The sequence below is a fragment of the Macrotis lagotis genome, chromosome 6 (assembly GCF_037893015.1).
Source record: "Macrotis lagotis isolate mMagLag1 chromosome 6, bilby.v1.9.chrom.fasta, whole genome shotgun sequence".
In the NCBI taxonomy this organism is placed as follows: Eukaryota; Metazoa; Chordata; class Mammalia; order Peramelemorphia; family Peramelidae; genus Macrotis; species Macrotis lagotis.
Window position 1 is genome coordinate 42965008 of NC_133663.1, and position 12753 is coordinate 42977760.

Sequence of the window (12753 nt, forward strand, 5' to 3'; positions counted from 1 at the left end):
CTGTGTAATTGGAAGAAGTATGTCCATTGATGAGAGCACAGATCTCATCATTTAGAAGTTCACAGATGAGGAAGTCAAAACTCCAAGCAGTGAGGTGGTTAGCCCATGGTCACAGAACCAGTAGGGCTGGGAGTCTGGATCAGAACCTAGAACTTCTAGCTCAGAGGGGAAGGGGCTTTTCCCACAGCACCCATCAAGATAGGGTCCAGCTCATCCTAAACTGTGTGAACCAAAAAACAAAACAAAAGGGAACTATAATCTGACAGCTCTCTGCGTGTGTCTGTGTGTCTGTGTGTGTGCACACAAGTACATGTGTACATGAAAATCGGGTGATCAGTCAATTAGTATTAATTAAGTTTTTAGAATATCTTAATTCTGAGAATTCAGACAGACAGACAATCAGATAAGCTGATGAAAAGACACAAGGAGACAGCTATGGAGAAAGAGAAAGAGATGAGACAGAGATAGAAAGACAGTCAGACAGGCAGAGACAGAGAGAAAGTTTCTGCCCTTAAAACTATTATATTCCACCAGAGGAAGGGACATCTATGCATATAAGTTAAATTTTAAAATATACAAATAAATACAAATCAATTTGGTGGAAGTCCCAGAAATTGGAGGGAATCAAGAAAAGTCCCACATAGGGGGTAATTTTGAAGGAAGTTAGGGATTCTGAGAAGCAGAGGTGAGGACAGAGGTATTCCAGGTGTGGTATGCAAAGATATGAAAGAGAGGGATGGAAAGAAGAGAGAGGGGGAGAAAAAGGAGGGATAAAGAAGGGGGAAAAGACAGGGGAGAAAGGAAGAGTGAGAGAATTACAAAGAGGGAAAGAGTAGATAGAAAAGAAGAAAAAGGTGAGAAATGGGAAAGAAAAGAAGAGAAGCCAAGAGAAAAGAGAAGAGAAGGGAGAAGTGGATAGGAGAGGGAGAAGAGGAGGAGGAGGAAGGAGAGAGAGTGGGAGAAAAGAGAGGGAAGGAGAGAGAGGGGAAGAGGGACATCGAGAAGTGACTGGGAGAGAATATGAGCATTTACTGTGGGCTAAACACTGGAAATGTAATCAAGTTTGACTACCTGCCCTCAGGGAGGAGTCATTCTAATAGGGGAAACACATAAAGGGGAGCTGGAAAAGGGGACGAGCTAGTATGGAGATGGCCTGGGAGTGGTGTATTTGTCTGTTGGAGGGCAATATAGGGTAAAAGTTCAGCTTTCCAAACCCAGGAACCCAAGGTAAGAATGTGGGGAGATGAGGATGATAGCCAGGTGTAGAAAGCCCAATGAGAAGATTTTCAGGAATAGAGAATGTGGTGTGAGGAGCAGCAATGAGGTCACTCTGATTGGAACAGAGGATGAGAAGAATAACAGTGGATAAGTCTGAAAAGATGGGCTGGAGACATCATGGGAAGGGCCTTAGTTTCCAAACAGAGGCCTATGTCATTTACTTTAGTTTTTGTTGTGGACCTCTTTGGCAGGCAATGAGTCCCTTTTCAGAAGAATGTTATGAAAATGCATATAATAAAATACATAGTCATACAAATTACTTTGAAAATATAAATATAAAAATATTTTAAAAACAAGTTCACAGCCCCCAGGTTAAGAAATTCTACATTAAAGATAATGAGAACAAAATTTTTGCAGTTGGGTTGGGAATTGACCTGACCTATGTCAACTGTGTGACATACATACACATATACACATAAATATATTTATTTATAGGCTTAGAAAGATTACTGAAAAAAAGAAGAAGAATAATAATATTTACATAATGCTTTCTATGAGCTTTCTAAAATTATTCTCATTTGAGCCTTATAATAATGCGGGAGGTCAGTGTTATCATTTTTTCTGTTTTATAGATGAGGAAACTGAGATAAACAGAGGATATGACTTATCTATGTTCCATGGCCAGTAAATGTCTAAGGTCAGATTTGAACTCAGGTCTTCCTGACTATAAGCCCAGTGTTCTATTCATTGAGCCATCCATTTGCCAGAAACCAGGTCTACGTGTGTGTGTAACTCTCTTTGTATAACTCAATTTATTCATTCATCACTCGACAAACATTTACTAAGCCAATATGATTTGCTATTTGTTGTTCTGGGGGAAAATAAAGACAAAAGAACATTTCCTACCTTCAAGGAATTTTCATTGTCTTTGGAGGAGCATGAGCACTAGAAGAATAAAGATAAGGATATATAGGATTTATGCAGGCATATAGATAAACACACATATATGCATATATGTGTGTGCTTATATATGTATATATGTGTATATATACATATATTTATGAGCTAGGCACTATATTGCACTTTACAATTGTTATCTCAATTGGTCTTCACAACAACCATGGGAGATAAATGTCCATTTTACAGATGAGGAGGCTGAGGCAAACAGATGTGCCAAGGTCACACAGCTACTATGTGTCGGAGACAGGATTTGAACTCAGGACTTTCTGACTCCAGATCCAGCCCCCTATCCTCTCTTATACTTAACTGCTCTGCTCTGGTAGGTAGGTGAAGGATCCTTCTCTTTTCCCATGGAGGTAAGTAGAAAAGATACTGTAGTCAGAAGCCCTGGATTGGAACCTAAGCACTCCCTGCCATTTGATACTAGTGTGATCTATGGGACTTTTCCCCCTTTTTGTGAAAGGGAGAGGATGGAAATAGATACCCTCTAAGATCCAGTCTATCTGAGAAACTAAGATCCCTATTGACACCAAGAAAAATATCATCAGACTATTGGTTTTTAGTAGTTCCAAAGGTTTTCACCATATTTGGTCCAAGGTTGGTCTTGGTAGCCTGCTCTTTGATATCTCACCCACTATTATTTGGAGGTTCAGGAACATAGAGGTCTGATCTTATTGTCAATTACTAACTATATCAGAAATTGAGTTGCAGGCAACATTTGGCTACCAAAGCAATGGGTGTCACAAGGCTTCTGAATCAATTCTATTATTGTCCTGGGATGCCTTTGACTTCATTCAGCATTATAGCCCCACAGAACATGTAGGTTCACTCACACCCCATTCACAAACCCTTCTTTTCAAAACTGGGCAAAAAGAGGGAGTCTGGAGAGGCTCTGGAGGGCATGTTGAGCAACATTAAGATCCCAAAGGAAAGATGTAATGTTCACTCTTAGAGCACAATCCAGCAAGCTGCAAATGAGAGAAGAAGCCAGGAATGCAGTCAGGGAAGAGTAACACGCATACACACACACACACACACACACACACACCACATATCACACGAAGAACACAGAAACCAGATGTCCCAGTACAGGAGAGGGTGAGGTGAGGTGGAAGATCTGGAATGCCAACAATGGGGCATAGCTCTCTCAGACTCACAGAGATGGGCAGAAGCATCAGAGAACTGGCTCGTCTTCCAGAATCTTGATAGTAACAAATCCATCACTACAGGAATATTTATGAAACTTCTCAGAGTGGAGGAGAAAGGACAAGTAATTCAGTTCTTCCTTTCCTTCCTTCTGTCCTTCTTTTCTTCTCCCTTTTTTCTTTCTTTCTTCCTTTCTTCCTTTCTTCCTTCTCCTTTGCTTCCCTCCCTCCTTTTCCCTCCCTCCCTTCTTTCTTTCCTCCTTTTTCATTTTCCTTCCTTGCCCTTTCTTTCTTCTTTCCATCCTTTATTCCTTTCTCCCTTCCTTTCTTCCTTTCTCCTTCCATTCCTCCCTTTCTCCCTTCCTTTCTCTCTTCCTTCCTTTCTCTCCCTTCCTTTTTTTCACTTCATTCTTTTCTCTCCTCCTTGCCCTTCTTCTTCTCCTTTCTCCCCCTTTTTTAGATTTTTGCAAGGCAGTGGGGTTAAGTGGCTTGCCCAAGGCCACACAGCCAGATCATTATCAAGTGTCTGAGGCCGGATTTGAACTCAGGTACTCCTGACTCCAGGGCAGGCACTCTATCCACTGCGCCACCTAGCTGTCCCCTTCTTCTCCTTTTCTTCTTCTTTTCTTCTTCTCCTCCTTCTTTTTCTTGTTCCTCCTCCTCCTCCTCCTCCTCCTCCTTCTTCTTCTTCTTCTTCTTCTTCTTCTTCTCTCTCTCTCTCTCTCTCTCTCTCTCTCTCTCTCTCTCTCTCTCTATCTCTCTTTTCTGTCTTCCTCACTCACAGTCCTTCAACAACATAAAGACAACTGATCTCATCACCAAGTTAATGAACATTATTCGTTCTGAAAGGTCCCACTGAATCCTCCTTCTCCCCCTCCTCCTGCCTCCCTCAAAGAGAATCTCCTACTGCTTATTCCAAGGACATTTTTAATTTGGGCTATGCAGTAGATAGAATGTTTGGTCTCAGAGTCAGGAAGGTGAGTTTGAATTGTGCTCAGATGTTTCCTAGCTATATGATCTTGGGCAAGACACTAACCCATATCAGCCGCAGTTTCCTCACCCATAAAATGGGGATAATAGCATAGCAATACCTACTTCCCAGATTTGTGAAGATGAGTTAAGTAAAGTTTTATTTGAATTCTAAAAGATTATTATTATTATTATTACCCTCCAAACATATTTTCCAGTTAGGAATTTGGGCATCACTCTGATGAACTACTTGGCAGACTGAGGAGTTCAATTTCATAGTTTACCTAGTTCTTTTCTTATCTTACTTCCTCTAAGAACCAGGGCAAATTGGACAGTATATTGGATAGAGCAAGAAAACCCCAGTTCAGGACTTTTCTCTGTTACTTATTGGGTGTGGGACCCTGGGCAAGTCACTTAACATCCTCGAGCCCCAAAAGCAACTTTCCAAGGCCACAGTAGGATTGCTATTATCCCCATTTTATGGAATTCTATTTTATGGACTAGGGAATGGAGGCTGATGTAGGTTAGTGTCTTCCCCAACATCATAAAGTAGTCTGAATAGGGGAGGGAGTTCTCAAATTCCCTTCACTTATTAGATCACAAGTCTAGACCAAAAGGGGACTGCGCCTTGCTGCCTCCCACAGTCTGCTGGCTTTTTCCAAAACAGTTCGGAGGTTTCTGGGCTTCCTCCCTTACCCTTTCCTGCACAGGGTTAAGACTCAGCCAAGAGTCCAGGCAGGGCTTTCCCCATTTCCCCACATCCTCCAAGCAGTTCAGGGGAAGACACAGGTGAAACCAATCAAACAGAAACAACCAGGGGCGAAGGTTGAGCACAGCCTGGCTTGGAGATCTCCTAGTGGGATTTCCATTAACGTGAATGGGAGCTGTTCCGCTAAATCCCTACATACTGTGCGGAAAATGGACCTCTAAGTGCTCAGCAGCGACATTACAGCTGATAGAACAAAAACACAGGAGACCCAAACCGGACCAAATGCAGTTGGAGCCCAGGTGCTGGGCTCCCCAGCGCAAGAGGCCTCGCATCACCAACTGCCAGGGCAAACAGCACAGACCCCAAAAGTGATGGTGGCAGCAGGGCAATGGGGGCAGCAGCACTGGCCTCTGGGTACTGCAGGTCAAGGGGGTCTCCTTCCTTGGGCCTAGCACCAAGGGTGGCCACAAAAAATGACCCACAAGGGAAATAGGATTTCCCTTCTCATCAGTGATGAAAACTTGAAATAGCAATCAACTTTAGTAACAAAATTAGATGCATGCTTCTGTCTTCTACCCAGTAAATGTGGCGAAGGATTAGAGAGAGACAAGGATTAGAGAGGATGAAGGATGATGCATTTGTCTTCAGTTGGCATTTAAGCTGCATTCTTCCCTTTAGCCTAGCCTCATCCTCTCCTATATGCCTAACCTTATCTCCCCTAAATATCTAGCCTCATCCCCCCCCCCCCCCCATATATTTCCTTCTAGGCCTAGCCCTATAGCTCCCAGGGAGCACCAACTCAAACTTCAGTTTTCCCAGGTTTCTATCTCTTGATTCTGTGGCTAATCATTTGGCTTGCTAATTTCCTGGGACCTAATTGATATTAAAATCTCACTGGCTAATGGTGGCTTTATATGTTTCTCCTCTGGAAGGACATGTTAAAAGGGTGCCCAGACACAGAAGACCCAACCCCGGGGGAATGGGTTTCTGGGGAGATTCCAGGCAACAGGCCAAACAATATGGTGTAAGGGTTTCTGGATTTGGAGTCGGAGGAGCTGAGTTCAAATCGGTCCCCTTCATCTCTCTTAGTTGTGGGGCCTCCATCTGCAAAATTAAAGGGAATAGACAAGATAAGCTTTGGGATGACTTCTGACTCTAAATCTCTCATTCTGTGACCAAATTGCAATGAAAATAATTCAGGATGTCTTCAGATCCCACAAAGCAAGTAATATCATTGAAGGCACCCTAGGCTTAGGAGTCCAAGAGGTTCATTTCTCTCCATTCTTCCATTTCAAAGCCAATGAACTTTCATTATATCAGGACATTTTAAAAAAAGATAATTTCACTTGGAGACTGCCTCAGTTGTCAGAGGAGAGAATGACAGCTTTAAAACCATAAAGGACCTGAGAGGTCACCTACTACCACCTCCTCATTGCTTTTTGTTTTTTGAGACAATCAGGGTTAAGTGACTTGCTCAGGGTTACCCACCTTCCTCATTTCATAAAGAAAAGTCAGTTGTATTCAAGAGAAACATAATTCAAATCCACATCATCTGGGTCTAAATTCAGGTTCTCTTTGGCAGAGCCATAAGAAGAAATTTTACTACTGAATCAAGGACCACAAATGGCTCCTAGAGCAAAGGTGACTGGAAGCTTCCTTTGCTACCTTGATGTTAAACACCGTTTTTTCCCATTGCTACTGAAGAATTTAAAGAGTTGTCTGAGCCATCTGAATTTGGTGCTCTGAGGTGAGGCTCCAGTTCTGCCCTTTGCCCTTCAAACCTCCAATAACTCTCCTCTTTAGTTATAAATTCTACCTGATCTACCTCTTTGGTTATAAATTCTACCTGATCTACCTCTTTGGTTATAAATTCTACCTGATCATTAAGACTAGCTATAATAGAGGCTGGATGAATTTCAGTTCAGAATCAAGGGAGATATGGATAAAATGTTGAGTTTATAAAACATCTGTGTTCTTGACTCATCTGGTGATATCACTAGGAAATCTGAAAATGGGCAGATGCCTCAATTTCCCCCTGACTAACAGGAGTGTAATCTGGTCTTCCGGTGGCTTTGAGTTCCATAGCTAACGGTGCTAAGGAAGTCCAAAATACTTCTGTTCCCTTCCAGGTTTCTGTATTTGGCATGAGACACAAAGAACTCGAGTCCCCTTTCCCCCTCATGCCCCCCACTCCTCATATTGAGTTTCTCAGAGTTGCTTCATCAGGAAAGCTCCTGAGCACTCCCCTTCCCTGGCTCATTTTCCCAGTGACTAGAGGGCAAGGTTAACTTGGGATCCTGAATCATTAGATCAATATTATAACAGCTGTGAGAGAGGACTAGCAGTCCTAGGAGACAAACACACTTTCTTTTCCCCCTGAAGCTTGTAGTTCTCATAGTGTTAACTTCCCCCCGACTGCCCCCCTTGGAACGGCACCCCCTCCTCTGCCTGCCTGCCACCAACACGCCCCAGATCACATTAGCGTCCCAGGACACAGGGAACAGTTCTCGTCTATCCGTCACCAAGGAGGCAGACGGGACAAGGGAACAACAAGTCATTTGTACCTGATGAGGAGGACACTCCTGGGAAACAAACAGATGAACCACCCCATGAATCTGAGCCATTCTCCGAGGTAAACAGAACTGCATGAGAAACCCACCAATTATCAGGACATCACACTTAACTTGCTCCCTGCTTCTCTGGCAGGCAGGTGGGGGACCTGAAACCGTAGCTGGGCCTCAGATTTGATTCTGAGAAAGTTAACCCCAACCAAGTTTAATGGGGGGAATTACAGTGGCTCCCACAGAACAACAACTTAATCCATTTGTATTGCTTTTTTATTTAAAAGCATTTTTTTTGGAATAAAATAATTTCATTGATGACCTGGTAAGACAGCCAACTTTCAGAGTCTATCAGACTAGATTAGCAATGCCTCTATCTAAACAAGTAAATTAACATGTGGGGACATAATTGTAGAGGAATCAGTTTAATATCACTGGAGTGACTTTTCTTTATATTTCTTTATTTGTATAAGAGTGCATTGTTTTGTTTTGTTTTTTAATCTGAACCTGTGAGGAACTCCCTGTGAGTAGACGTACCTCTAATTGCTACCAGGTCTATAACTCTTAAGAGAATTTTAATAATTCACATCAATAAAATCCCTAAGCATTCTCTGCTTTGGCTTCATCTTCTCAGATCCCTGGTGTGGAATGAATGTTTGTTATTAAGATCAGTTGTTATGCCTTAGTATGTGTAAGATTAGTGTTACCTATCTCTGAATGGACTGAACCATACTACTGACCTTTGAATTGATAGGTCATATGCCCTTGTTTGCCTTATTCATTGGAAAATGAATACTGGCAGATATCATTATTACTAATCATGATAATTATTACCTCCCCTCTTCTTCAACATTAACAAAGGAGTAGAATTTGATGGACAACTAGATGATATAGTAGATAAGAATACTGAGCCTGGAGTCAGAAAGACTCATCTTCTGAGTTCAAATTTGACCTTAGGTACTTAGTAGCTGGGTAAGTCATTTAACCCTGTTTGCCTCAGTTCCCTCATCTGTAAAAATGAACTAGAGAAAGAAATGGCAAGCCACTCCAAGGATCTCTGCCAAGAAAACCCCAAATTAGGATCAGAAAAAAATCAGACATAACTGAAAATGACTGAACAATAAAATAATTTGATAGATGATTTCAAAGGTCCCTATGGTTTCTTACTTAAGCTAACCTAATTCTTAAAGTGCTATGAAGATATTGACCACTATTAGTGTGCTAACAATTATAATTATTACTCTATACAAGTGGTATGTAATAGATATTTTGGGATTTGACATATTTGAGTACCAATTCACTTTAGCCCTCAAAGGAAAAATGAAAAACACAATAAATAGGAAGGCATTCAACAACATTGTATTAAGAATCTTTAATCTGGAGCAGCTAGATTAGTACAGGAAGTCCTGAGGTGAAATTTGACTGTGTGACATTGGTCAAGTCATTTAACCCAGATTACCTAAAAAAATGATGAAGTCAGAAGGTTCCTCAGAAATCATCTCTCAACATGAAGGAAAACGAATCATGATTCAGGAATATGTAGATTTTTTCTTTTAATTCTAGAAAATAAAGATAATTGTGCTTATTAATGTATAATCTTAGGTAAATTATTTCCTGAGCCTCAGACATATATTGTGGTACTCTGGGACTCAGTCTCCTTGCCTGTAGAAGAAAGAGGTTGGAATGGGTTCTCAGATCTCTACCTTTATGATGTGAAATAACTTCCCTTCTCTGGATCTCAGTTTCTTCAGGTAGAAAAAAGAGAGGGGGGGTTCTTCTAGATGACTTTTCAGATTCATCCTATCTTTAAATAAGTTGGAAACCTGGGTTTCCTGATTCTTTTGTGGCTATAGATGCCTTCGTATTTGTATTCTTAGTGAAAAAGGATTTATGAACTTTGCATAGGGCCAAAGATGTCTTTAGACAGATATAGCAGCTCCATGGCTGTTACCTCTCACTCCCTTTTTTCCCAGAAGGATTGGGGAGGAAGGGGTTGGAGTTCTGGGACTAAAAGGAGGCTCCAGTTATTGGCAGCCTCCCCTCAGCTATTTAGCAGGTGGGCCCCAGGTGAGCTGTAGACCTCTGGCTATGGCCTCAAGGGTGAGAGTCTTTGTTTGCTCCCAGGATGCTTTCTCCTGGTGTTTGTTTTTCTGCTTTCATTTCCTGTCCTGTTCATGAGTCAGACAGTTCCTCTGTATTTGTTCTGTGTATCTTGTTTGTTTCTGTTGGTTGCTGTATTATTCTAAACCTGAAGACTAATGTTCTCTATTTCCTTGTAATTTGCTATATAGTTGGTAGGAGTGAGAGGTTGGAGATCTTGTTTGGGATACAAATGAGAAGGTCAGAGAGTCACCTGTGAGTCTAAATCAATCTGTAGGGGAAAAGAGATTCTTGCTGAAGACACAATTCTAAGTGACTCCCATTTGCTCAAAGATGACCTTGTGAGAAATAGAATTGTTGTACCATTTATTTGTTTAATTATTGAAATTTGAAGAGAGAAAAAAGAGAAAGAGGAAAAGAGAGAGAGGAAGAGAGTTATCTTTTTTATATATACACAATTCAAAAAATGAAGAGTTTGCATTTTAACAATATGGAGAACATTCTCTACCACCATTAAATACGACCCATCTCAGACTTAGTAGACAAATTCTCTAGAGTTTTATTTGAGGGTCATAAAGGTTTAAGTGCTTTGCTCTAGATTATACACCTAGTTTGTTTTTGTTTTTTAGGTTTTTGCAAGGCAAATGGGGTTAAGTGGCTTGCCCAAGGCCACACAGGTAGGTCATTATTAAGTGTCTGAGACCAGATTTGAACTCATGTCCTCCTGACTCCAGGGTCAGCACTCTATCCCCTGTACCACCTAGCCTCCCCTATATACCTAGTTGCAAAGAGATATAGATTTGAGCCCAGAACTTCCCAACTCCAAACTCAGCACTCTATCCACTATGAAATGTTGTTTTCTGTCTCTCTTTCTCTGTGTGAGTATACCCAAATTCACATACACACCACACACACACACACACACACAAACACCTCTTTTTACAAGGATCTGGAAATCATAAAGGACAAGGTGAAGATAAGTAGTACTGGGGGGGAGAAAAGCAGTTGAACTTGAGCTTTTAAAAATGTGTGGAAGGGATATTATAAAAGTCTAAGCTGATTGAAATAGCTGAATTCAGCTGAGAAAAAAAATGTGTCAGAAAATGTTAATTATCACCAGTAATATTCTTATTAATCAATGTGAGTTGGGTTGAAATCCTACCACCTGAGCAATCTTAAGCAAGTTATTTCCCCTTGCTTTTTGAATTTTCTTTGTATATATATTTCACCTTTGATTATTTATGTATGTGATACACCTGCCCCTCTTTCCCCTCTAGAATATAAGTTCCTTGAGAGCAGGAAATGTTTCATTCTTTTCTTTATAATCTCCATGCTTCCATAGTACCAGACACATAGTAGGTACTTAGTTAAATGTTTTGTTGTTTGATTGATTTAGTTTTGCCCACCTGCAAAATGAAGGGGTGGGTCAATGATCCCTATAGTTTAACTTGATTCTGTTATTTTATGGAATTGGTTTGTTCATTAATTCATATATTCATCAAGCATTTACTATTCACCTACTGTATTCTCTTCACTGTACCAGGTGCTGGTAGTACAAGCACGAAACAGAAAGCTCTTTGCTCTCAAGGAGGTTTCACGTTATTAAAGAAAAAACAGCATATATAAGGAAAAGTAAATACAAAATTTATATAATATATGTATATAGAAATTAATTTTTGACATTCAATTTTATTTCATTTTCAGTTCTCTATCTACTGAGAAGGCATGAAAAAGAAATACCATATAAATATATGTACAATCATTTAAAACAAATTTCCCTGACCATGTCCAAAAGAGGGGGAAATAAAAGAAAAAAGAAGAAAAAATACTTCTTTCCACTTCTGAGTCCATCTCTTCTCTATCGGAAGGTAAGCAACATGTTTCATCATGAGTTATTTGGGATTATGGTTGGTCCTTGTGTTGATCTGAGTTCCTAAGTCTTTCAGAGTTGACAATCTTTGCAATATTGTTTTTATTGTATAAATTGTCCTCCTGGTTCTTCTCCCCTTCACTTTGCATCTGTTCAGATAAGGCTTTCTAGGTTTTTCTGGAAATATTGCCTTCCTTTATAGAAAATAATGTCTGATGGGGAGGGGACTAGCAATTCAGAGAATCTAGATAGCACTTGTATAGGAAGTGGCATAGTGCTGAGCCTAGAACAAAGGTAAAGATTCTAAAAAGTACTGGGGAATGTGGAAAGCATTTCAAATAGAGGGAACAAAGAACCAGAAGTCAGTAATTTTGGGTAAAACACAGAGTGGTTGAAGATGAGTAATAGACAAAATATAGATACAACCTAGTATATTCAAACATTTAGGAAACTTGCTTTAAATCTCAGCTTAAAATTTCGTTTGAACACATCCATCCCATTTCTGTCACAAAGGTTTCAATCTAAGGGGTTTAGAAGTCAAGGATGACTTCATTATTACAGGGCTTGCTTGTTAATCCTAAAATTTTGCAAATTATTAGTAATTCAAATGGCAAAGAGCCAAGTGTGTCTGCCTTTATATAATCAGTATTTCTCTACTTGGATAGCTTAGTGCCTTCATGGATATGATGGATATTCCCTCCAAGTACAATGATCAAATCCCTTTCCCAACATACCTATCCGTCCTCCCTTAAATCTTGTATGGAAAAGTTCATTCAAAGTACCTTCTTCTGGAGCTATTTATGGGAGGTGGGCAATAGGGAAGAGTTTCCTAAGAAAAAGAGAATTAAAATTACAAAATGATGCTAGATTATCTAAGAGAAATTACTTCTTGGTTTAAAAAAGTCAATTCCACAGATACTTATTAACAATTCAACACATGCCAGTTTATATGCTAGGCACTGGAGATACAAATATCCAGCCAAAATTCCCTGCCCTCAAGGAGTTTATATATTCTCTTTCATCTGTCAATGAGTCATTCTTGGGTCTTTAATGCTCTATTCCTATGAATGCAGGTTTGATTCTATATGGGCATGAGAAGGGGGGTAGGAGAGAAAGGAATGAGCAAGTGACCAGTCACTCTATCAAGTGTTTCACAAATGTTATCTCACAAAAATAAATAGAAATCATCCTGAGTCTGACCATAGATACTGCGCAGACAAC